Genomic DNA, 25,932 nt, shown 5'->3' with positions numbered 1-25,932 from the left:
TTGCATTTATGCCCCTAGCTGGAACATATGCAGAAATTGAATTTTTTATTTCTCTTTCTGTATATGTTTATGTTGCTATTATACACCTTTGACATTCGCACCCAGTTAGGAGCTACTACCAGCTAAAAATATTCATATGCTGAAATGAAGCAACCCTTTATGTTGCCAGTGTTTCCACAAACCACCTTAAATGTAAACTAATCCGTTTATACACAACCCCCTGGCAGGGGCGGACTGACCATTCGGGCACTTGGGCACTGCCCGAGGGCCCCCTTGCCACTAAGGGGCCCCATCAGGATTGCCAGCCTCAATAAAACCAGGGACAGTATGTAAAAATCTGTGTTTTTTTTTTAAATCCCAAGATTATAGCTGCCCCACCTCTCCAGTACATTTTCAGTGTGTGTATGTGTATTCTGTGTGTATATTGTGTGTGTATATTGTGTGTGTATATTGTGTGTGTATATTGTGTGTGTATATTGTGTGTGTATATTGTGTGTGTATGTGTATACTGTATGTGTGTATGCTGTGTGGCCCCATAATCTATTGCCTGGGGGCCCCATAATCTTCTCCTATTGCCCGGGGGCCCCATAATCTTCTCCTATTGCCCGGGGGCCTCATAATCTTCTCCTATTGCCCGGGGGCCCCATAATCTCCTATTGCCCGGAGGCCCAATGAGTTGTCATTCAGCCCCTGCCCCCTGGTGCATAATTTGCAAGAATCTCAGCTCTACTCTGTTCCGAGTCCTAATTATGGACCCATTGAGTTACACCATCTCGACTCTGACAGCATAGAGAAGGCTGAGCCAGACAGACGAATACAGCCCACCAGCCAAAAGACACCTGTACTTCCTGTGACAACCACGTGTCTCTGCTCTTGACATACATAAGTGACAATGGGAAGAGGATTGAGATGAAGTTGACCGCTGTTTGTTGACTTTGACAAAAAAAAATAAAGTAAAAATTTGCATATCGGTAGCAGCAAAGTTTTATCTACATAACATTTTGAGGAAGACGGGGCATGTGAGTGGGGAATAGATCATGTAGGAAATTAGCTCAAGTTTTTCCACATCAAAAGATGCAGTCCACTCATCAAATCTTTGTTTAGGGCTTTTCTTGCCCGCTTTTATTTTAAGGAACAGTCATATAACCGAAACAAGTTACTCTTGAAGGCATTATTCGGGTTTTCTCTGCTACAAGTACTCCTTCAGCCCCCTGGCCAGGCATGTACTGGCCATTGGGACTACCGGGAGTTTCCCGGTGGGCCGATGGCTCAGTGGGCCACTCTGACGTAAGGGGGCTGGTGATGGGACACTCTGATGTAAGGGGGCTGCTGATGGGACACTCTGATGTAAGGGGGCTGCTGATGGGACACTCTGATGTAAGGGGGCTGCTGATGGGACACTCTGATGTAAGGGGGGTGGTGATGGGACACTCGGTTGTAAGGGGGCTGGTGACGGGACACTCGGTTGTAAGGGGGCTGGTGACGGGACACTCTGTTGTAAGGGGGCTGGTGACGGGACACTCTGTTGTAAGGGGGCTGGTGATGGGACACTCTGTTGTAAGGGGGCTGGTGATGGGACACTCTGTTGTAAGGGGGCTGGTGATGGGACACTCTGTTGTAAGGGGGCTGGTGATGGGACACTCTGTTGTACGGGGGCTGGTGATGGGACACTCTGTTGTACGGGGGCTGGTGATGGGACACTCTGTTGTAAGGGGGCTGGTGACGGGACACTCTGTTGTAAGGGGGCTGGTGATGGGACACTCAAAAAGTAAGTGGGCCGGTCTGGATGAATTCCAGGGCCAAATTTCTGTCCCAGTCCAGCCCTGCTCCTGGCTTATTGTTTCAGCATCACTGCTCTGGCCACCAGGTTTAGGACCTCAGGCTGTTCCTCCACAGACTTCGATTCCTGAGCACACATCCACCACTGTCTGTTGCCTTGCAGCCATACGGACCCCTTGGGAGAGTGGAGCCCTGAACTCTACTCATCTACCTTACAAAAACGACACACATATTTGTACAATCTGTGTGCTTGTTACTGGCAAAACCTGGACCAAGGATTGGAAATGCATTCACTCCAAAGTCTCTATGAAGTTTGTGAGCTTCAGGGTCCATGCCAGGACTTACTAGACTTACTAGGACACTGAATAACCCATTTTGCTGTGTACCAAAATCACATCCTGGAGCCCCTCGACCGGTATAGATGAGAAACCCCGGGTGCCACTTTATTCTTCTTGCACTGTGACAGGGCCACAGTTATGTTAATTTAGGTACTGCAAAGTCTTTGTACTCTTTCTATTTCAAATGGTGTGATAAACAGCACATAAGCCATCAATAGCCATAAAACAAAACATGGGACAGGCGTCCATACATCAAAATTTTGAAAGCATTTTCCTTATTGATTTAAAGGGAGTATATAGAAATGCAATATAGAAATGCTTAGGAAATTCTGAAGGTTGCCCTCTATGCTTTTAATTATAGTTTTTCCAAAGGTTACAGTTTTCCACACCTTTCCATTAGATTGCTTACATCCTACTAGCCTCATCAATGCCAAATGATAACACTCACAGGCAATAGAAGGGAGACGCTGCAGGGAAACACTTATGGAGTGTGAGCTCCGCAGAGGAGCAGAAGTGAGCTGCTCGAAGTATAGGTTCACATCTGTGCGGACGGGGAATCTGTGCATAATCAAATGCATCTCCTGACCCGCAGGCAAAACCACGCTGCTCTTAAGCAGATGCACGGGGATGCCATTAGTTGTTAAGTGCCCCCCCCACCATTGGAAAATGCAGTGAATTTTCTGATTCGTAAAACCGCATGGTGCCACAGCAAAAGGGTTGGGGACTTTTTTCCCACATTTCCTGCAGGTACAACAGCCCATTGAATTGGATAGACTGCTGTGCCCCTGCCAATGTGGCAGGCCGGATACAGAATAGTGTAAACCTAAGTTAAAGCGGAGTTCCAACCAAAAGTGGAACTTCCGCTCATTGTACTCTTCCCCCCCCCCCCCCCCCCGGTGCCACATTTGCCTCCTTTCCACCTTTCAAGGGGGAGGGGGGACAGGATATCTGTCTTTCACAGGTATCCTGTTCCAACTTCCGGGAGCCTCAGCCGTGGGTATTGACGCCACCGCCTAGGCTGCCTCCTCCTCCCTCCTCCTCCTGCCCAGCCGTTGGGCCAGTAGGAGAGAGGAGCAGAGCCTCGCACCTGCACAGTAGGGTTCCCGGCGTGAAGCAGTAAGGCTTCACTGCTGGGTTCCCTTACTCGCAATGGAGGCGGCATGCACTCGACAGCTGATGGAAACATCAGCTGCGGTGCCAACATCGCTGGTCTCCGGGACAGGTAAGTGTCCGATTATTAAAATTCAGCAGCTGCAGTATGTGCAGCTGCTGGCTTTTAATTTTTGCAGCGGAGGGTCCTCCACTTTAATATCAAACTATATGCAGTCTCCAAACGTTGGGTCTCACATCAATATCATCACATAGCTCCAAGGAGTTTATTAGACGGACAGCACACACTGCATCCTTCCACCTCAAGTCTGCCCCCTTTAATGCATTTTACCCATCTAGACTTGGTTGTAGAGTCTGCCCATTGTGGGTGTAGATCTTGATTGCAGTGCTACAGAAAAATGGAATACATGCTAGGGAAAATGGCAAGTTAACCACTTTACGACCAGCGCACGCCGATGTACGTCCTATTTTTGAAGAAGGATATCTCGGTAGCGGCAGCAGCTGCTGTCACAACGAGATATCCATCTCTTCAGGCGCCGGTCGTGTGTGCGATAACAGTGGTCTCTGCGGCGGGTTTGCCGCAAGATCACCGCTATCAGCGGTGGCAGAGGTGCCACCCCCCCTCCCGCTGCTTACCGGAGCCGTCGGTAGCGGCGGAGGCGATCGGGTCCCATCGATGGCTGGATTTAGAGACGAGTGAGGCTAAGATGGCCCCCACTCGTCTCTATACCATAGGAGGGCGGAAGCGACGTCAAAACGTCACTTCTGCCCATACCTCTTAAAAGGTATATTTTTTTTAATGTCATTTTTTTCAAATGACATTTATATATATTTTTTTATTGCATTTAAGTCCAAATATGAGATCTGAGGACTTTTTGACCCCAGATCTCATATTTAAGAGGACCTGTCATGCTTTTTTCTATTACAAGGGATGTTTACATTCCTTGTAATAGGAATAAAAGTGATCCATTTTTTTTTTTTTTTTTGAAAACAGTTGTAAAAATAAATAAAATCAATTAAAATATATAAGAAAAAATTTAAAAAAGGTTTTTAAAAACACCCTGTCACGACGAGCTCGCGCGCATAAGCGAGTGCATACGTGAGTAACGCCCGCATATGAAAATGGTAGTCAAACCACACATGTGAGTTATCACCGCGATCGGTAGAGCGAGAGCAATTATTCTAGCCCTAGACCTCCTCTGTAACGTAACAAAATGCAACCTGTAGAATTTTTTAAATGTCGCTTATGGAGATTTTTGAGGCTAAAAGTTTGACGCCATTCCACGAGCGGGCGCAATTTTGAAGCGAGACATGTTGGGTATCAATTTCCTCGGCGTAACATTATCTTTCACAATATAAAAAAAATTGGGCTAATTTTACTGTTGTCTTTTTTTTTATTCAAAAAAGTGATTTTTTTCCAAAAAAAGTGCGCTTGTAAGACCGCTGAGCAAATTTGGTGTGAAAAAAAAAAGTATTGCAACGACTGCCATTTTATTCTCTAGGGTGTTAGAAAAAAAAAACGATATAAAATGTTTGGGGGTTCTAAGTAATTTTCTAGCAAAAAAAAAACAGTTTTAAACATGTAAACACCGAGTCTGAAAAAGAGGCCTGGTCCTTAAGTGGTTAAAAACTGTTTCTTGCTTTTGACATTGCTCACCGCTGGCACGCATGTGACACCCACTGTCACATAAATCAGTGCTGTAATCACCGGTGTCATTTATAATTGCAGGTATCGGGGATGTCATCGCCCTCTTTGGAGCCTGTATCCATGGGATTTTGTTTGCTTTAGATGGGTTTTACATTCTCATACAACTTAAAGTGTTACTAAACCCAGTAATATGAAATAGTTCATCCTCCCTGCAGTGTCCACAGCTTATAAATATTCTTTTTACATTAAAATACTGCCACTATATACTTTTTTGGCTGATCTGTATTACACGGTCACGTGATAAATTGCAGGGTCTGCCCCAGTGCTGGGTGTTCAGGTAGGTGGAGATTTCCACTACAGCCTGTGTCCTCATGCTGTTATGGGAGGCGGATCATCCATGAATCAAGATGTGACATCCCACCCACTGTGTTCTTTTTTAGTTACTGGGCATGGAGGAGGAGGGAGGGGCTGGGCTGTAATTTCGGATCTGTATACAAACCCAAATGTGTGATGTCAATACCATGTGACCTGAAAATCTCAGCTCAACAAAGAAATGTTCTCTCCAGCAATAGAGACCAAACTGAGCATGTGCAGATTTACTACCCTCACTGTGCCTTATCTGGCCTTGCCAAGAGAGAGTCTGCAGAAGGGGGAGGATCTGTCCATACAGGATCAAAGAGTCTTTTCACACAGTACAGAAGATTAACTCCTTAAGTTCCACAGTTAAACAAGCATGCTATTCTGCATATACAGATTTTATTGTTGTGGGTTTAGTAACACTTTATTATTATTATTATACAGGATTTATATAGTGCCAACAGTTTGCACAGCGCTTTATAACATAAGGGTGGCACAGTGGTGTAGTGGTTAGCACTTTGACCTAGCACCAAGAAGGGTCACTGGTTCAAATCCCAACCACGACACTACCTGCCTGGAGTTTGCATGTTCTCCCTGTGCCTGCGTGGGTTTCCTCCGGGTACTCTGGTTTCCTCCCACACTCCAAAGACATGCTGGTAGGTTAATTGGATCCTGTCTAAATGGTCCCTAGTATGTATGAATGTGAGTTAGAGACCTTAGATTGTAAGCACCTTGAGGATAGGGACTGACGTAAATGTACAATGTATATGTAAAGCGCTGCGAAAATTGAAAGGCGCTATACAAGTACCTGAAATAAATAAAAAATAAAATAAGGGCAGACGGTACACTTACAATACAAATCAATACTGGAGGGATCAGAGGGCCCTGCTCGTTAGAGCTTAGAAACCTAAAAAGGAGGGTCAAGTGGAAACAACCAGGTAATAACTGAAGAGAAGGGCTTTCAGGGATCGTCTAAAAGCTAATAAAGTTGGAGATAGGCGGACAGATTGGGGTAGGGCATTCCATAGGATTGGAGAGGCTTTGGAAAAGTCCTGGAGGCGAGCATAGGAGGAGGTGACGAGGGAGCGAGAGAGCAGGAGGTCTTGAGAGGAACGAAGAGAACGAGTAGGTTGGTATTTAGAGACTAAGCTAGTGATGTATCTGGGGGTGAAATTGTGGATGGCTTTGTACGTAGTTGTTAGTATTTCGAATTTAATTCTTGGAAGAGAAAGCCAGTGGAGGGATTAACAGAGGAGTAGTAGAAACAGAGCAATTGGTAAGGTGGATGAGTCTGGCAGCAGCATTCATGATGGATTGAAGAGGTGATAGACTATATAGAGGTAAGCCAATGAGAAGGGAGTTGCAGTAGTCAAGGCGAGAGATGACCAGCGAGTGAATTAAGAGCTTTGTTGTCTCATTGGTTAGAAAGGGGCGTATTTTGGAGATGTTGCGGAGGTTGAGGCGGCAGGATTTGGGCAGCGATTCGATGTGTTGCTTGAATTAGAGTTCAGAGTCCAGGACTACACCTAGAACCTTGGCATGTGGGGGATGGGCTTATAGTTGTGCCATTGATTTTGACAGTGGGGTCATGTGAAGGGGCATATGGGGGAGGAAAAATTATAAGTTCGGTTTTGGATAAATTGAGTTTGAGGAAGTGGTGTGACATCCAGACTGATATATCTGGTAGTAAATTAGTGATACGTGAGGAGACAGAGGGAGTGAGCTGAGGGGTAGAGAAATAGATTTGGGTGTCATCAGCATAAAGGTGGTATTGGAAGCCATCGGAGGAGGATATCTCCGTTCTGTCAGGAAAGAGGAGACAGATCTGTTGTTCATACTAATTATGAACAGCAATCAGTCTCCTCCTCCAGGCAGTCCCATCCCCCCACAGTTCGAAGCACTCCCTAGGAAACACATTTAACCCCTTGATCACCCCTAGTGTTAACCCATTCCTGCCAATTACATTTATACAGTAAACAGTGGCTATTTTTAGCTCTGATCGCTGTATATATATTATATAATAGCCAGGCAAACTGCACTGTATTATGCATTTTATTAAGACAATGCATGTAAATACTGTTTTAGAGCTATCTTCAGGCCTTTCACGTGACTCATGGCCGCTGTACACCTCCGATACAGGTCTACCTGCAGGAGGGGCCGAGATCTCCCTCTGACATCAGCCAGGGAGGTCACATGGTTGCTCAGCCCCTCCCACAGTAGCCCTGGAAACCGCCCGAGAGTCCCGTGACCGGCCTGACATTAGCTCTAGAACTATATTTACAAGCCTCAATTTAATAAAACACATTTACAGTGTAGTATACCTGGCCATAATAGAAGGGCTGGCAGTGACAAAATCAAGACTGAGACAGACAATGAGCTGACAGACAGGGAGGAAGGGGTGAGGGGGAGAGAGGAGAGCAGAGAGGACAGCTGCGGATGACAGAGGAATGGTAGGGCTGACCACTGTAGTCAGGGCTCATCAGCCCTGATTATTGTGGTCAGCACAGAGAGGGGGACACAGGAAGTGGCAGGATCAGCCAGTTTTTTTTTTACAGTTTAGAGGTGCAGATTAGACAGCACAAGCACTGTGCTGTTTAATCTGTTTTAAGGGAACAGGATCTCTTTTTCTTTTCTTTTTTAGGATAACACTTTAACATAATACTGATACAGCATAATAGTGTCAATCAAACTTGCCATACAGGTTACAATCTGATTGTACTTTCTCTTTAAACTCTCCATTAGGTTTACCAAGCCTATATAATGTAAGGGCCATGCCTAAACTTTCTGGTCCATTTGTAGCCAACCAGGGAGGCCATCATGCAACAAAATGAGTGGTAGATCGTGGGATTGTATAATTATATGTGACATGCAGTCAGTTTATAGTTGGCTGGGGCATTGTTGAGATTGAGTTAACACAATGGTCAGTTGGGAACGGTTGTAGGCAGAGAAAATTCCCGTGTGTACAACTACCCTTCTTTCTGCAACCGGCATCAGTTTATGGAATTTCAACAAATACAATTCAGTGCTTCTGTGAGGCGCTTTCAGATTCGCTCCCATCATTCTATTCTGTGCATCCTCTGAGCACCAGAGGTGGTGGTGCTGGAACCACAGAACACACCAGCTACATATTTACAATCACAGGTTCACTGCCATTCCTGGAACAGCATGAAAGAAAAATTGTGCATGACCTGTAACGTATTTTATATGACTTTGCACATAGAGATAAGATAAACATGTTTATAAGAATAACATGTCATTTTCTTTTCTTGCATAGTGCAACAAATACAAAGGTTATTTTGTCAGTAAACACAGGATATGCTTTGTATATAGGCCTTAGACACTTTAACAAAGACCTGTTCTGTGGAAGTTGTGCATAATAAAAGGCATGCAGAGTACTAGTCACCATTATTATCTATAACTGCCTTTTTCAATTAGAGTTCTTTCAGAGATTGATGGGGTTTTCTTAAAGAGGAGGGCCGGTTTAAAAAAATAAAAATAAATTAAAAGTCAGCAGCTGCAAATACTGCAGCTGCTGACTTAATGAGCACACTTACCTGTCCAGGGCACCCGCGATGTCGGCCGCCCGAGGCTGACCCGTCCCTCGGTCTTGGGTCCCGGCGCCGCCATTTTGGCTAAGGGAAACAGGCAGTGCAGCCTTGCGGCTTCACTGTTCGTTTCCTACTGCGCATGCGCGAGTCGCTCAGCGCTTTGCGAATGGGGCGCGCTGTGTTCTGGGACACACAGTTCCCAGAACACAGCGCGACCCATTACCCAGAAGACGCCGCACGGTAGGCTTGTGCAATCTGATTCGTAACGAATCGAAATTCGGCCGAATTTTGCATCTTTCGGACATTCGGATGCGTCCGAATAAAAAAAAAATAACGAATAAGAACGAATACGAAAGAAATATATAACAAATTAATTCGAATGAATTCAACATGATTTGGTAATTCTTTAAAGATCTAATGAAACAAAAGGTCTGCTCAAAGTAAATCTTATAGTCCAATCAGATAATTAATTTTGTGCCGGAGGTTGGATTACTGGCAAAGTGCATTCCTGAGAAGTGAGTGAGAAGGGTGTTGTATTGTATTTGAGCCGAGGAGAAGAGATGTGGTCATTGTGTGTGTTAAAAGATTCAATAAATAAACGACTTTCCAAACTACAAATCATTATCACGAATGTCTATACATACATAAATAGCGAATTTCAACGAATACAAACGAATGAATTCGACACTATGAATAATAACGTATTATCGGAAAACATATTAACGTAACATAACGAATATAACAGAACGAAATGATGTATTTTACGAATGACAACGAACCGAAACTAAACGACATTTTCCGTTGTGCACAAGTCTAGCGCATGGAGGAGAGAAGACAGAAGATCTCCGCGGAGGAGGAAGAGGCAGATTAGGATGATGTGCCTAGCAACAGGCATTTCTGGTAAGTAAAAAAAAAAATTTTTTTTTCATTTTTTTTTTTTTCAGATTATTTTCTAATTTTTAATGGAATTTTTTTTTTCAGGGTGGCCCTCCACTTTAAGCAATCAGCCATTGGGGCATTCTTCCCACTTACCACCAATGAGCATTTTTAGTATTGACCACCAGTGAAGGGGGCCTCTATCCAGAAGACCAAATGCGAAGGGGACATTTCTGAAATTATCCCCAATGTGAGTAAACACTACATTTTTTTCACTTTCTTTTCAGTATTAAAAATACATATTTTGTCATGTAAAGCAGCCCTAAGTGTAAAATAAGTGCGCCACATTCCTTATTCTTTGATTTACTCCTATGTCTCAAAATGTTCTTCAATGAACCATGAGTTGTGGATACTGCAATAATTGGCAAGGCTTCTCTGAGACCGAAAAGGTTTTTTTTTTTATTTTTTTTTATTTTTTTAAGGATTCCTCAGTCTTAAAAAGACAGGCAGGCTAGTCTGTTGTCTCCTATTAGCTTATGTGCCAGATCCATGCATCGGATCAAGAGAGCAGCTGCTAAAACACCATTACATAGCAGCAAGCAGATATTTCAAGGTGCTGGTGCCTCTGGGACCCACGGACATCAAGGTGTAGAGTCCTTCTGAGTCTTGCAACTGTGCATAAACCTCTCATTTGGCCACCACTAACCAATGCTCACAAGCAGAAACGGCTGCATTGGGCAGGAAAATACATGAAGACTAGTTTTCAAACAGTCCTGTTCGCTGATGAGTGCTGTGCAACCCAGGATGGTCTAGATGGATTGAGTAGTGGATGGTTGGTGGAGTCATGTTTTGGGCCGGAATCATGGGAAGAGATCTGGTCTGCCCCTTTAGAGTCCACGAAGGTGTAAAGAAGACCGCTGCAAAGTATGTGGAGTTCCTGACTGACCACTTTCTTCCCTGGTACAGAAGGAAGAACTATGCTTTCCATAATAAAATCATCTTCATGCATGACAATGCACCATCTCATGCTACAAAGAATACCTCTGCATCAATGGCTGCTTTGGGGATAAAAGGAGAGAAAGTCATGGTGTGGCCTCCATCCTCCCCTAAACAAGGGCAGTCTTTAATAATGATTGGACCCTGGGCAAAAAATTTCTTAGGCCCCGCATGCAATTTCGCTCTCCACCTTCTCTGAGACGTACAATAAATAGCAGCTAGACTTAAAATCAGTTTACTGTATCAGATCAGGCAGCGATTGCGATTGGTTGCCAGAGGTTACATCATATCATTACTGCTTACTGACTGGTTGCTAGAGGTTACAGCACTCCGTAAGGCTCACTGATTAGTTGCTAAAGGTTACATCACATTTCTGCTTGTTGATTGGCTGCTAGAGATTGCTGTACAGTAATACTGCTCACTGGTTGCTATAGGTTACAGCACATCTTCTCCTCACTGCAGGGGGGCATGATATACCTATGAATGCTGCCTTTATTTACATATTAATGCCATTGGCCTCAGCTATTTACATATGCATGTCACTGCTATTTACATATGAATGCCAGTATTTACATGTAAACACAGGTCTGCAGGTGAGTCATCTGTACACAACAATAGGGCAGAGCTGGGCAGCATTAGTAGCAGCACAGGACTAAAACTTCAAGGGACAAGGGAATGTAAACTGGGATAGTTGGCAAGTATGAGGAAGATGCTTTGGGCCCCACAACAATGACAGGGCCCAGGGCAGCTTCCCCTTTTGCCCTGCCTTAAAGACGGCCCTGCCCTGACCTTAAAACTATTGAGAACCTTTGGAGCATCCTCAAGCAAAAGGTCTATGAGGGTGGGAGGCAGTTTACATCCAAACAGCAGCTCTGGGAGGCTATTCTGACATCTTGCAAACAAATTCAAGCAAAAAAACTGTCCAAAAACTCACAAGTTCAATGGATGCAAGACTTGTGAAGCAAATAAGGGGTCCTATGTTAAAATGTAACGTGACCTGTTAAAATGTTTAAAAAGATAAAATGTTGTTCAAAGTTTGATTGAAATCGTTTTTGATTTCAGTAAATATGCTGCAAACACAACAAATGACAATTGTCAGTTCTTTACCACCTATAAAGTGTTTTGAAACGTACTGTGTGTAATAATTTGGAACAGTACATTGTAAGTTTTTTTATTTAGAAAAAACGTATCATTAGCAGGTTTGTTCAATAAAATTCGAATTGTACTGTTAAAGCGGTAGTAAAGCCGCTGAATTATTATAATTTTTTTTTCATACCTGCAAGGGAAAAGGCATAATGAGCTAGTTTGCACAGCATACTAGCTCATTATGAAATACTTACCTTAGAACGAGGCCCCGACATCTCACCCGATACACGCGGAGGGAACTGACATGTTCACTTGGCGTGTCTTCCGGGCTGTGAGTGGCCAGAGCCGCGATTTTGTCACTCCCGTGCATGCGCATGGGAGACTTCTTCCCGGCAGGGTCCAGCGTCTGCCGGGCATTCAGCCGAGAATCCCCTGTGCGCATACGCCGCTGTAGTCAGCGGCACATTGCGAGGGGAATATCTCCTAAACTGTACAGGTTTAGGAGCTATTTTTTTTTTTACCTACAGGCAAGAATTATTATAGGCTTTCCTGTAGGTAAAAGTTGTAAAAAGGACTATACAACCACTTTAACCACTTGGGTACCACGCTATTGCCGAATGACGGCATTAGCGCGGACCTAGATTTCCGGGACTACGTCTATTGACGTCGTCCCGGTTACGAGCGGCCTGCGCGCCCCCTGAGGGGCGCGCGCGGCGCGCTCTGTGATCGGCGAGTCCGTGAGACTCGCCTGATCACCGATCCGTGTAAGGGGTCGATCCCGACCCCTTATCACGTGATCAGCTGTCAGCCAATGACAGCTGATCATGTGATAGAACGGAGCCGGTAATCGGCTATTATTCCTCCTCGCGCTGACAGCGCGAGGAGAAAAAAAAAAAGCCGATCACCGGCGGCCGTGATCGGGACATCAGTCCCGATCACGGCCAGCAATGAAAGTCACCACATGCCACCTGCCAGTGCCCACCTGCCTCCCGCAGTGCCATCCTGAAGTTTAACAAAGTAAAAGTAAGTGCCCCCCGTCTGTGCCCATAATGCCCACAGTGCCACCCACAGTGCCACCCACAGTGCCACCCCACAGTGCCACCCCACAGTGCCACCCAATCTGCCTCAAAGGTGCTGCACCCCAGTGCCGCCCATCAGTGCCCAGCAGTGCCGCCCATCAGTGCCCAGCAGTGCCGCCCATCAGTGCCCAGCAGTGCCACCTATCAGAGCCACCTATCAGTGCCACCTATCAGTGCCCATCAGTCCCATCTATCTGTGGTACCTATCAGTGCCCATCCGTGCCACCCATCCGTGCCACTTATCCGTGCCACCCATCCGTGCCATCTTATCTGTGCCCATCTTTGCCCATCAGTGCCGCCTTATCTGTGCCCATCGGTGCCGCCTTATCTGTTCCTATTAGTGCCGCCTTAACTATGCCTATCAGTGCCCACCAGTGCAGCCTATCAGTGCCCACCAATGCAGCCTATCAGTGCCCACCAATGCAGCCCATCAGTGCCCACCAATGCAGCCCATCAGTGCCCACCAATGCAGCCCATCAGTGCCCACCAATGCAGCCCATCAGTGCCGCCTTATCAGCGCACTTCAATGAAGGAGAAAAATGACCCGTTTGCAAAATTTTATAACAAACTATTAAAACATGATTTTTTTTTTTTTTTTTTGCATCTTTTTTTGTTTGTTTAGCAAAAAATAAAACTCCGAGCTGTAACTAAATACCACCAAAAGAAAGCTCTATTTGTGGGAAAAAAATGATAAAAATTTCATTTGGGTACAGTGTTGTATGCCCGCGCAATTGTCATTCAAAGTGCATCAGCGCTGAAAGCTGAAAATTGGTCTGGGACTGAGGGGGGTTTAAGTGCCCAGTAAGCAAGTGGTTAATAGTTGATAACATGAGAATTATGCTGACTGTTGTTTACATCAATTATTTAAGTAAATGAGCAAAATATCATTGGCGTAATAATTTGGAACAGGGTGTATAACCTTCTATGTTTCCTAAAGGAGCATTATTGCGTAAAAACGCTATAGTCTGCTAACGGCATGCAGGTGTTCACTATGTGCATTTTTCCTTCCACGTGTCTATTTATCATTTTCTCCTTGTTAACACGCAGGCCAAGTTGTGCAGCAAAAGTAACAGAGATCGGGACAGATTACAAAAGCTGAGCCCACATGGTAAACTCTCACTGCATCTGTCAACAACTATTGTATATAGTACAAAGGCTTTGTCTGATTGTATACACTACACATGGAATGTTAAGAGCCGGTTCACACAGCGGGCGATGCGAGGCGACACGACTCGCCTCGCCTCGCTCTCGCAAGTCGCCCCCGTTCTGTACAATGGAACCGTTCTGAGAGGAGCGACTCGAGTCGCTCCGACTCAGAAAAAAGGTTCCTGTACTACTTTTGGGCGACCTCGGGGCGACTTGCATTGACTTCTATACAGAAGTCATTTGCAAGTCGCCGCTGAGGCCGCGGCAGGTCGCGGCGAGGCAAGTCGGAGTCGCCTCGCCTCGCCTGCAGTGTGAACCGGCCCTTAGTAGCGTTCTTACATAACAAATTTGTTGGTAAATCTAAAGCTCACCATACAGATTAAAGTGGTAGTAAACCTGCAATTTTTTTATTTTTTTTTTTTTTTTTTTAAACCTGCAAAGCAAAAGGCATAATGAGCTAGTATGCACCGCATACTAGCTCATTATGAAATACTTACCTTAGAACGAGGCCCCGACATCTGGCCCGATCCACGCCGAGGGAGCTAACATGCTCCCTCTGCGTTTCTTCCGGGTATCGCGGCTCCGGCGCTGTGAGTGGCCGGAGCCGCGATATAGTCACTACCGCGCATGCGCGCGGGAGATTTCATTCCGGGCCGGTCGGCCACTGCCGGATTTTCAGGCCGAGAATCCCCTTGTGCGCATGCGCCGCTGCAGTCAGCGGCGCATACCGAGGGGAATATCTCCTAAACCGTACAGGTTTAGGAGATATTTTTTTTACCTACAGGTAAGCCTTATTATAGGCTTTCCTGTAGGTAAAAGTTAAAAATTTGAGTATACAACCACTTTAATATCTGTTGGTCTCTTTTAAATACCGCTAATTAGGCTTTGCTTAATGGATACGAATGGTTTAGGGAAGCCTTCTAGATACAATGTTTTGGGACCTCTAAAACAGATTGTGCAAAGAATGTAAAATTAGACAGATCAGGACCTCAGTAAGCTTTACTCGTCAAAGTGCTAAAAGACAAATTATCCATCAGATTCGCTCACTATTATTTTTTAGAGGTGCACTGTTTGCATGGGCTGCAGACAGCTTCCTAAGGACGACACCCCTAGCTTCTGCGGCCGTACGGAGGAAACCAGGACCGTGTTGCTTGCTAGGCTTTTACAGTGACAAGTTATAAAAGCATTAAAAGTATTCTGACGTCATTTCAGAAAAGGCAAATGCACTAGGGCAGCGATTCTCAACCAGGGTTCCTCCAGAGGTTGCTAGGGGTTCCTTCAGCATTGGGCAATTTCTGCCTCTTAGCCCTTGTACACACGATCGGAGATTCCGACAACCAAATCCGTCGGATTTTGTCTGACGGATTTTGTCCGAAACTGTTGCATACACACGGTCGGACGAAGTTGTCGGAAAATCCGATCGTTCAGAACGTGATGACGTTATTTAGTTACGACGGGACTGTGTTCAGGCTAGTAGCCAATAGCTTTGATGTAGGAATTTCATCTGAGCATGCGTGGCACTTTGTCCGATCGTAATTCTCTGCACATGATCGGAGTATGTCCGATCGGAGCATTTTGTCGGAAAATATTTCCGGCAAGTTCGAAAAATTGGTCCGACGGATATTCCGATGGAAACAGTCCGATGGAGACCACATACAGTCGGAATATCCGACAAAACGCTCCGATCTGACACATTCCGTCGGAATCTCGGATCGTGTGTACAAGGGCCTAGATAAGTTCCCACTGACACCATTGATCTTTTTAGCTCTCTGTAAGGAGGTAATTCTTCCCAATGACCACAAGTGTAAGGACCATTCTTCCCACTGACCATCACACTAATGTATCATGAGTTGTAGATTTCAAATTTTTAGCAGGGGTTCCTCGAGATCCGAGAACTATTTCAAGGGTTCCTCTGTGTTGAAAAGGTTGAGAAAGGCTGCACTAGGGTTTGCTTTAAACACAGGTATTCACCATCTTTGTTTAGTTCCACATAGGGTCACTTATAACCAGGGCTGGACTGGGACAAAAATTTGGCCCTGGACTTCATCATGACCGGCCCACTTTAATTTTTCAGTGTCTCCATCAGCACTTCCCCTTACATCAGAGTGTCCTCCCTCTCCTCCCCCTCCCACGTGTACTCACAGTTTCAAAGGCAGCTTCTCATTCCTCTCTCCAGTCATATGATATGTGACAAGTGATAATGGGAACGTCTGCCAGCTGTCTATCTCCCCCTGCAGGCTGGAGGGAGCAGAAAGCCCAATGCTCTCTCCAGCAAGTGACGGCAGCTGCTCGTCCTAACAGGAGTGAAATCATGATCACTCACTGTCAGAGGAGCGGCTCCAGGACTGCACCTGACCGGCCCACTGAGCCATCGGCCCACCGGGAAACTCCCTGTAGTCCCGATGGCCAGTACATGCCTGCTTATAACTAGATAACCATCAGTACTGACAGTTACCAGCTATCCTGACAGATTGGCTTAACAGTGACATCACACAAAAAATGTTTGTAGCTGGATGCACAGGAAGGAGAATCCCTCAATGGATTGTTGTATAATTTCGGCAGTCCAACAGTGTGTTCTCCACAACTCAAGGAGATGCTTCCTACATCCTGCGACATAGAATATTTGGAGAAGCCCAAGGTGAGAGGGCACCATTAGTGACACACTGGGGTCAGTGGCGACTGGGGGATCAACATTTTTGGGGGGGGGCAAACAAACTGAAAAAAACAAAAAACAAATTGCAGCTATTGTGCCATCAAACGCAGCCACTGTGCCCATCAAACACAGCCACTGTGCCCATCAATTGCTGACACTGTGCCCATCCCAACAAACGCTGACATTGTGCCTATAAATTGCCGCTACTGTGCCCCATCAGATGCTGCCAGAGTGCCCATCAATTGCCACTACTGTGCCCCATCAGATGCTGCCAGAGTGCCCATCAGTTGCCGCTACTGTGCCCCATCAAATGCTGCCAGAGTGCCCATCAATTGCTGCTACTGTGCCCCATCAGATGCCGCCAGTGTGCCCATAGATTGCTGTTACTGTGCCCCATCAGATACTGCCCGGCACTTACCTGTCTTTGAGCGGGTCAGCGGCGGTCTCCTGCACATCCTCCATGTCTTCTCCTGTCCTCACTCGGGCATCCAATCACAGCGCCTGACGTTTCAGCCAATCAGGTGACCAGTAACAGACCCCGCAACCTGATTGTCTGAGAGGCGGATTCAGTGTTAGCAAATCTAATTCTTTCACTTTGCTAACACACAGCTGAGTGAACAGCGAACGCAAAGCATTGCGCCCACATTTCACCTTTTGGGAGTGCCTATTAGAGCCTATGGCTCTAATCAGGTGCTTCCAAAAAACCACCCCCGCCACTGCAATTCAGATGCCCAGCGCCTGAAAACAGGCTGGGCACCTGAATAGGGGGTGTCAGCAGCGACCATAGATTCATACAATGCATGAATCTATCTGTGGTGATAGAGCGATGCAGGAGAGAGGGGGCATCGCTCCTGCTCCCTTTATGAATGCACCACCCCTGAATGGGGTACTAGTAGAGCTGCACAATTCTGGCTAAAATGAGAATCACAAACTTTCGGAAGAGCCAGATGCATCTGACCCAAATGTTGGAGTATTTAGGAGTACAATTCAACATGGATCAGGGTGGTGTTTCTCTTCCTCAGAGGAAGGTCCAGGAGATCCAGTCTTAGACAAAACCAGTGATAGCCAGGTCTTCTATGATGGTGAAGGAATGCATGCAGTATCTGGGGGTTCTATCAGCCACAGTTCCAGTAGTCCCATGGGTCAGGTGGCGCAGAAGGAGGTTTCAATGCAACTTTCTTCTTCAGTGGGATAGTCACTCCTTGTTTCAGAAAATCTGCCAATTCCGATAATCTTGGCCCTGGTTTAGTGGTCAGTAGCTCGCAATCTTTCCTGTGGAGTTCCGTTAAAGGCCTCAGAGCCAATAGTGGCGACGACCAATGCCAGTCTGGCAGGCTGTGGGGCACACTGCCTGGGACAGTAGGTTCAAGGCCAATGGAACTTTTGTGAATTTCCTGGGATTGGATGCTGTCAGACGTGCTCTCTTAGCGCTCCAACCTATGTTGCGAGGTCGTGCTGTCAAGATTCTTTGGACAACTACCTTGCTTCTTCTCCCGGACCTGGCATCCATAGGCGTTGGGTCGGGGTGCTCTGTCCAGGTCTTGGAACTTCCCCTTGGTTTATATGTTCCTGCTGCTTCCATTGGCTTTCAAAATCCTGCTGAAGATTCAGCGAGAAAGGATCACAGCAATAGTAGTCTTACCTTACTGGCTCAGGGAGCTGTGGTTTCCTCTGGCTTGGAGAATAAAGTAGGGCTCGCCAATCCCACTGCCTCCTTTTCAAAATCTCCTTCTGCGGAGTGGGGCCTGACACCCGAACTGCAGGAGGATGAAGTTAATAACTTGGAAGTGAGAGGGAGATTTTAACTGGCTTGTGTCTCTCAGGCGGTGTAGTGGAGACATTATTACAGGCTCGTAAGAGGTCTACAAATGTAACCTATCACCGGATCTGGAATACTACAGAAAGGGGTTGGGACCTTGGAATTCCTTCAGTATCTAACATTTTGAAGTTTCTGCAGAGTGGTCTTTAAAGGTTAGCTTATAATTCCCTGAAGGGTCAAATCCCCACTTTGTCGTGTACAAGATATGCTCTACATCTGTTGGTGATCTAATTTTTAGGGGCAGCCATAGAAATCAGACCTCCATTGAAATAGTTTTTTCCAAAAGAGGACTTAACACTAGTCTTGGGAATATCGCTAGTTCCTCCATTTGATCCCGCTTTCTCTTGTCCATTATTTCTTTTAACAGTTTTTTACTGGCCATTGCCTCGGCCAGAAGAGTCTCCGAGTTGTGCGCCTTCTCATCTAAAGAACCATATTGTTTGGTGCTCCCAGACAAGATAGTCCTTATAGGCCGATACCAAGCTTACTACCCAAGGTTGGCATATAATTTCGTATGAACTGGGAGGTCATTCTCCTAGCCTTTCTGGCGGATACAGCTGATGACGAGTGGAGTAGGTTAGACCTGGGCTCTGCAGTTTCAACCTACCTGAAATGGACTAAAAGCAGATCAGCTGTAGTTTTTCCCAATGGGGCCTAAAAGGGTATGCAGGCAACATCCAGAGTTGCGTCTTCCTGATTTGTCAAAGACCATACATATTGCATACAAAACGCTGGGCCTTCCTCCTCCTTCAGAGATCAAAGCACATTCGATGAGGGGTATGGCAGCATCCTGGGCAGCAATCGCCAAGGTCGCCCCTGAAGTAGTTTGCAGAGCAGCAAGCTGGAGTGCGCCCAACACCTTTTATTAGGCATTACAGGCTTAATTTGGCTTGTCCGCCTGAGGAAACATTTGGCTCTATGGTTATTACGGCGGCTGTCGCCCATTAAAAATTTTAGTAGCATTGCATTGAGGGTTTGGCTTATTTTTTGTCTTCCCTCCCTTTTTAATATTGCTTGGTACATCCCATAGTAGGCTGACATGGGGAGGTCCAGGAATAAGGAAAATTGTTATCCATACTTACCGTAATTTTCCTTTCCTGGATCCTCCCCATGTCAGCCGGAGGATTCCCACCCAGTTTATCCGTTGTGAGGTGGGCATTTTTTGAACACTGGTGTAGGCAGACAGCTGCCCTTTATGGGCTAGGAAAAAGGTGGTCCTGGAGGGGTCAGAGGGGGCGGAGCTGACCCATGGTAGGCTGACATGGGGAGGGATCCAGGAAAGGAAAATTATGGTAAGTATGGATAACAATTTTCCTTAATACACACACATGCTATAACTCAGTGGATGTTGTACATGTCCTTTTGGCACTTTAGGGCTTGTGGGCTTGTTCTTTTACACGGTGTGAACCAGGCCTTAGATTACAAAAAGTTCTAATAAGGTAAATCGACATGTACAGTGTGAATTGTTTCACAAATCAAGCTCGATTTTTTCCAAAATGCTACTGAAATATCTTGCATCAACACCTCATAAGAGCACCTTGTTCAGTGTTTTGGGAGATGGTCCAATGTATACACACAGCAGTACTTGTACTCTTTAACCACTTGAGTCCCTGGGGCCTTGTTTTCTTTATCCCTTTGAGTTAATTCGGTAGCACATTTGAATACGCATTTTGTTTTTTTTGAGAAAAAAAAAATAGTAAAAACATTTGAACAAAATGCATTTTCCTGTAGTCTAGGAACATTCCAATGGAACAGTGGTTATCACTTCCGCCTAGCAGCACTAGGGTCGTTGGTTTGAATCCCAACTACGGCACTACCTGCCTGGAGTTTGCATGTTCTTCCTGTGCTTGTGGGGGTTTCTCCCAGATACTCCCAAAGCCATGCTTTTAGGTAATTGGCTCCTGTCTAAATTGGCCCCAATATGTGTATGTGTGAATGTGAGTTAGGGACCTTAGATTGTAAGCTCCTTGAGGGCAGGAAGCGATGTAAATGTACCATCTACTGTATGTGTAAATCACTGCATAAATTGACAGCGTTATACAAGTAATAAACATCTATGTGATTTTCACACTCCCATATATTTACCATAAGGCTTCTTTCTCACCGAAGCGTTGCGGGCGCTAGCGGTAAATCGGCGCTATATTTAGCGGTGCTTTACCGTCGTTTTAGTGGTACTATTCGGCCGTTAGCGGGCGGCTTTAACCCCCGCTTGCGGCCAAAAAAAAAAAAAAGCGCTTTTCAGGCGGGTTTGCAGCACTGCCCCATTGTTTTTGGGAGGAAGGGGCACTTTAGGAGTGGTAAATACACCGCTCCTACAGCACTCCAAAGATGCAGCTTGCAGGACTTTGACCGTCCTGCAAGTGCACTGCTCTAGTTTCCCACAAATAGAGCTTTCTTTTGGTGGTATTTGATCACCTCTGCGGTTTTTATTTTTTGTGCCATAAACAAATAAAGACTGACAATTTTGAAAAAAAATTAATACATTTATTTTCTGCTATTAAACACACCCAATAAATTTAAAAAAAATATATACATTTTTTCATCAATTTAGGCCAATATGTACTCTGCTACATATTTTTGGTAAAAAAAAAAAAACCCCAATGAGTTTATATTGATTGGTTTACACAAAAGTTATAGTGTCCAGTATAGTGTCAAAATAGGGGATAGATTTATGGCATCTGTTTTATATTTTTTTATTTTTTTACTAGTAATGGCGGTGATCAGCAATTTTTAGCAGGAATGCGACATTGCAGCGGACAAATCTGGCACCTAACTGAAATTTTTGACACTTTTTGGGAACCAGTGACATTATTACAGTGACCAGTAATAAATATATGCACTGACATTGTACTAATGACACCGGCAGGGAAGGGGTTAACATCAGGGGTGATCAAGAGGTTAACTGTGTTCCCTTTGGTGTGTTTCTAACTGTATGGGGGATGGGTCACCTGGGATAACACACAGATCCGTCTTCCTGCATAGACAAGATCTGTGTGATCCCCTTTCGGAACGGTGATCTGCCTTGTTTACTTTGGCAGATCCCGTTTATGTCTCAGCGGGAAACGATTCCTGGCCGGTGGACATGCTGATTGGCTCCCCCGCTGGCCAAACAGCACATGCTTCCACAGGAAGCCGTGAACTAGCCTGACGTACATCTACGGCGATTCGCGCAGCCGAGCCACCTTGTCTGGTCTGCAAGCAGTTAAAGTGCTAAAGTGGCATATACTGTACAACACCCATTGTGTTATATTTATGTACTTTTTGTCTGTAGTGGGTTCAGGAGTGTATATATTTTTTAAAGAGGAAGTAAACCCTGATGGGTGTTACTTCCTCTTTGATTCCCTGCAAAGGTAAAGCATAATGGACTACTATGCATCGCATCGCATCCATTATGTGTCACTTACCTGACACAGGAGCCAGTGAAATCACCGCTGTCCCCTGTAGTACGGAGCCTCCATCTTCTTGGTGGGTCTCGCTGCTCCGGCGCTGTCATTCGTCGGAGCCGCGATTACGTCACTCCCGCGCATGAGAGCCGCCACTCGCAGCATAGCGCAGTTAACTGTGGCGCGCTCAGTGCGCCTGCGCGCCGCTGTCTACGGCGCATGCACTGTAGACCGCGGTGCCTGTCTTTCGGCAAATATCTCCTAAACCGTATAGGAAGCTTACCTGTAGGTCAAAGTGGTTTGTAAGGGTTTACAACCACTTTAATGTACATTTAGATGTCCACAGAATTGCTTTTAGAGGAATAGCAATAAAGATTATATGTTTTACCAACTTTGTACTTGAAACTAAAAATCCTATCCAATCATATCCAATCATATCACTCTTTCAGTGGTTTTAAAAGGCAAAAGGTTTTTCATCTTAAATCTTTTTTCTCTTTGTCTAAAAAAAACTTTCTGTGTGCAGCAGCCACCCCCCCAGCCCCCCAATACTTACCTGAGGTCCATCTAGATCCAGCGATGTTGCAGGGATGTCTCGGCCGTCTGGGACTCCCCTCTTCATTGGCTGAGAGTCAGTTAGCCAACGAGGAGAGAAAGGGGATGGAAACTGGAGGTGGCTTGGTGTCTGAATGGACACAGGAAACTGTGGCTCGGCTCGGGTGCCCCCTATAGCAAGCTGTTTGCTGTGGGGGCACTCAACAGGAGGAAGGGGCCAGGAGCACTGAAGAGGGAACCGAGAAGTGGAGGATCTGGGCTGCTCTGCGCAAAACCACAGGGCAGGTAAGTATAACGTTTGTTATTTTTAACTAAAAAAATTTGACTTTAGTATCAACTTAAGATGCCCATATATGGGTTACTATTTTTCAGAGAGAGAAAACCACTGCTCCAGGTTGGTCCGCCAAGGCAAATGCTTGTCTTCCAAATAAGAGCCCCAGGTGCTGGCTAATACATGCACAAGTAGAACAGAACGAGAAAAAAAAACTCTGTATAGCCTTAATGCCTTGTGCTTTTTATTGCAAAAATTAAGATCACATCATCAAGTCCACAGCAAAAGTGATACAAAAACTGACGCGTTTCACACTAGAATCAGTGCTTACTCATGAGTAAGTACTGATTCTAGTGTGAAACACGTCAGTTTTTTGTTAAACAATTAAAATTGACCCGACGCCGCCATTTGCACATCGAATGCGGATGCGGGAATTTTCTTTACAGTGTCTTTGTATTCTTCTGCCGCATACACATGATCGGAATTTTGGTCGGAAAAAGCACTGATGGTTTTCCCGACGGAATTCCGATGGGATTTCACACAAGCTGTCTTGTCTACACACGGTCGCACCAAATTCCGACCATCAAGAACGCGGTGACATACAACATGTATGACGGGACTAAAAAAAAGAAGTTCAATACCCAGTAGCCAATAGCATCCATCTCTTAGTTGAATCTGAGCATGCGTGAGTTTGCGCGTCGGAATTGCATACACACGATCGGAATTTCCAATAGAAAGTTTTTCCATTGGAAAATTGAGAACATGGTCTCAAGATTTTGCTGGCGGGAATTCGGCCAGCTTAACTCCGATGGAGCGTACACACAGTCGCCTTTTCCGATCAAAAGCTCTCATCGGGCTTTCGCTGGTCAAAATTCCGATCGTGTGTACGCGGCATGACAGTTGCACTCATCCACTGTCAGAAAACATTGATCATCACTGCAGCCAACATTCTGCAAATGCTGATTGAATGAAAATTGGTTTGGCAGGACCAGGGTTGGTGCTAGAATATTTGGCACCCTAGGCAAAGCTAGCTACTTGCACCCCCCCCCCCCCAAAAAAAAAAACCTTCAGCGCATGTTCAAATACATTCAAAATTCATATATTTTATATATATATTTATCACCTTTAGAGCAGGGAGAGAGTGGAAGGCCCCTTCTGTGGCTGGTGCCGGAAACTCTGGTCAGCAAGGAAAACCAGCGTCCCTGACTGTGCCCTAGGCCGCTGCCTAGTGGTAGCTCCGACCCTGAGCAGGACCATGCATGACAGGTCGATCAATAAGTCGCCTTCTCGTTAACAGGAACAGCAATAGATTGAACAAAATTCAGCAAAAGCCATATACGGTTCAAAATTCAGCCAGTTCACCAAGAGCCAGCCAAACTGTAATCCAGGGGTGCCCAACCAGTGGCCCAAGGGGCCACATGTGGCCCGCAGAGCCCTCTGATGTGGCCCTCAAACTCCTGCTCTGGGAAGGCTGGTTGGCAAGCCCAGATCACGGATTCCCGACCCAGCATCCCATCAGTGTTGTGAATGAAGCCGGCGGTAGAGGAAGCAATCGGTTGCATAGCAGAGCCACATAAGACAATGCTTCCTGTATAGCGCCACCTCCTGTCACAGGCAGAGTGATACCAAATGCACTCTGCCTGGAACAGCAACAGCTGATGATATCCAAATTAAAGACTGTTATTAAAGGTATGTTTAATACTATAATCACAGTGTATATATGGGCATATCTGTTCTGCAGTGGTTGCCAGGCTGCTTTCAAACTGCAATGAGCCATAGACCTTCCAGAAAGTTCACAACACCTGCAGGATATAATAGAATTATATGGCAAAGTGCAGCTAACCCACAGACAAGCCACTGCTCTGGGTAGACCACAGCACATCAGTGTGAAAGCAGCTTTCACATGATTGGTCCGACCCAATCAGACCCTCCATTCACCTCTATGGAGCGGCAAATGTAAAACAAACAGACTTGTGTCCGTTGACACCTGCATACCTTCAATCCGGTCTGCTAAAAAAAAAAAAAAAAAACAGAAGGGGATCTGTGCCCTTCCATATGGGCAGATTGGAGGGCCCATAGAGTAAAGTGGGCTATGTCTGTGTACACTCTGCATATGCAGAGTGTACACAGACCTGTCATCCGCCCACTCCACTCATTGTGGCCCGTGACTGGTTACCAAGTTGCTTAAGTGGCCCTTGCTCTTCAAAAGGTTGGGCACCCCTGCTGTAATCCATATATGGCCAACTTTAGGCTGGGCATACACAGAGCAAATTTCTTTCCTGCAACCACGGGATTGGTACATTCAGCCTGCCCTTTAATAGTCAGAATCTCTGCCGGTTCCTGCTGAAGTATTACCACACATGTTACAATCTGATTGCACAATCAATCTTCAGATCTACCAACAACTATGTCTTCTAGATTGTAAGCTCTAACGAGGAGGGGCCCTCTGATCCCTCCTGTATTGAAATGTATTGTAATTGTACTGTCTGCCCCCATGTTTTAAAGTGCTGTGCAAACTGTTGGTGCTATATAAAGTCTGTATAGTAGTAATAATAGTCCAAGGGTCTGCCTGATTGGATAAAATAAATACAAAGATGTCTTTAAATTCATTTTTGAGTACAGACTAGTTGCTGTATAATTTACAATAGTGATAAGTAGGTAAGTTGAATGTATTATTATTCCTATTGCAAAGAAATAAAAACCTGACAGAGAAGTTAGGCTCTCAGGTAGACTGGTTGTTTAGTCATCAGCTTCATTTTAAATACATTTAGTAACAGTTGCATCTATTAGTTGCTTAGGAAGCATACAAAAATGTTGAAGTCTGTCATGACATGACTCGTTTTAGGTACAAACCCTGATAAAGCTGGCCTATTTTAGTAGAGAAGCGTGGGTTGGCTGTGATTCTGTTTGAAACATCATCTTAGCATCGGTTCACACTACAGCAACTTGGTATCTGACTTGTCGGACCTCAAGCTGCCCCAAGTCGCTGGACGTAAGAAATTCCATTGAAGTCAATGAGAGCCGTCTTAATGTACACTACTGAAGTTGCTCCGACTTCAGAAAACTTCCAGGCAACTTGTACCCATAGATTTCAATGGAAGTCGCCTCCAAGTCGGATCTCCATCTATATTGAAGTGACTTTACAGGAAGAAGAAAAATAATTTACCCAGGCAATCCCCCTCACTCCACAAAGCTGATTATTCTGTGATTGGCCACAACCAAAGTCCCCTATCCTGGAGGCAACTTTAAGTCGAGCAGTAAGTTGCGCAAAGTCGCGCTGAAGTCGCCTCC

At 45.5% G+C, this 25,932-nt stretch overlaps 1 protein-coding gene across 2 annotated transcripts in view; it reads right to left on the bottom strand.

The window, feature by feature from the left end:
• CARD9 (caspase recruitment domain family member 9) overlaps positions 1-25,932 on the bottom strand; it is a 77,665-nt gene that overhangs the window by 48,180 nt on the left and 3,553 nt on the right. The gene's annotated exons all lie outside the window — the stretch shown is intronic.

This window comes from Lithobates pipiens, unplaced genomic scaffold (assembly GCF_037356315.1).
Source record: "Lithobates pipiens isolate NorthernLeopardFrog02 unplaced genomic scaffold, aLitPip1_a1.2 Scaffold_11, whole genome shotgun sequence".
Lineage (NCBI taxonomy): Eukaryota > Metazoa > Chordata > Amphibia > Anura > Ranidae > Lithobates > Lithobates pipiens.
Note: the sequence above shows the minus strand (reverse complement) of the source record. Positions and strands in the feature narration are given on the sequence as shown.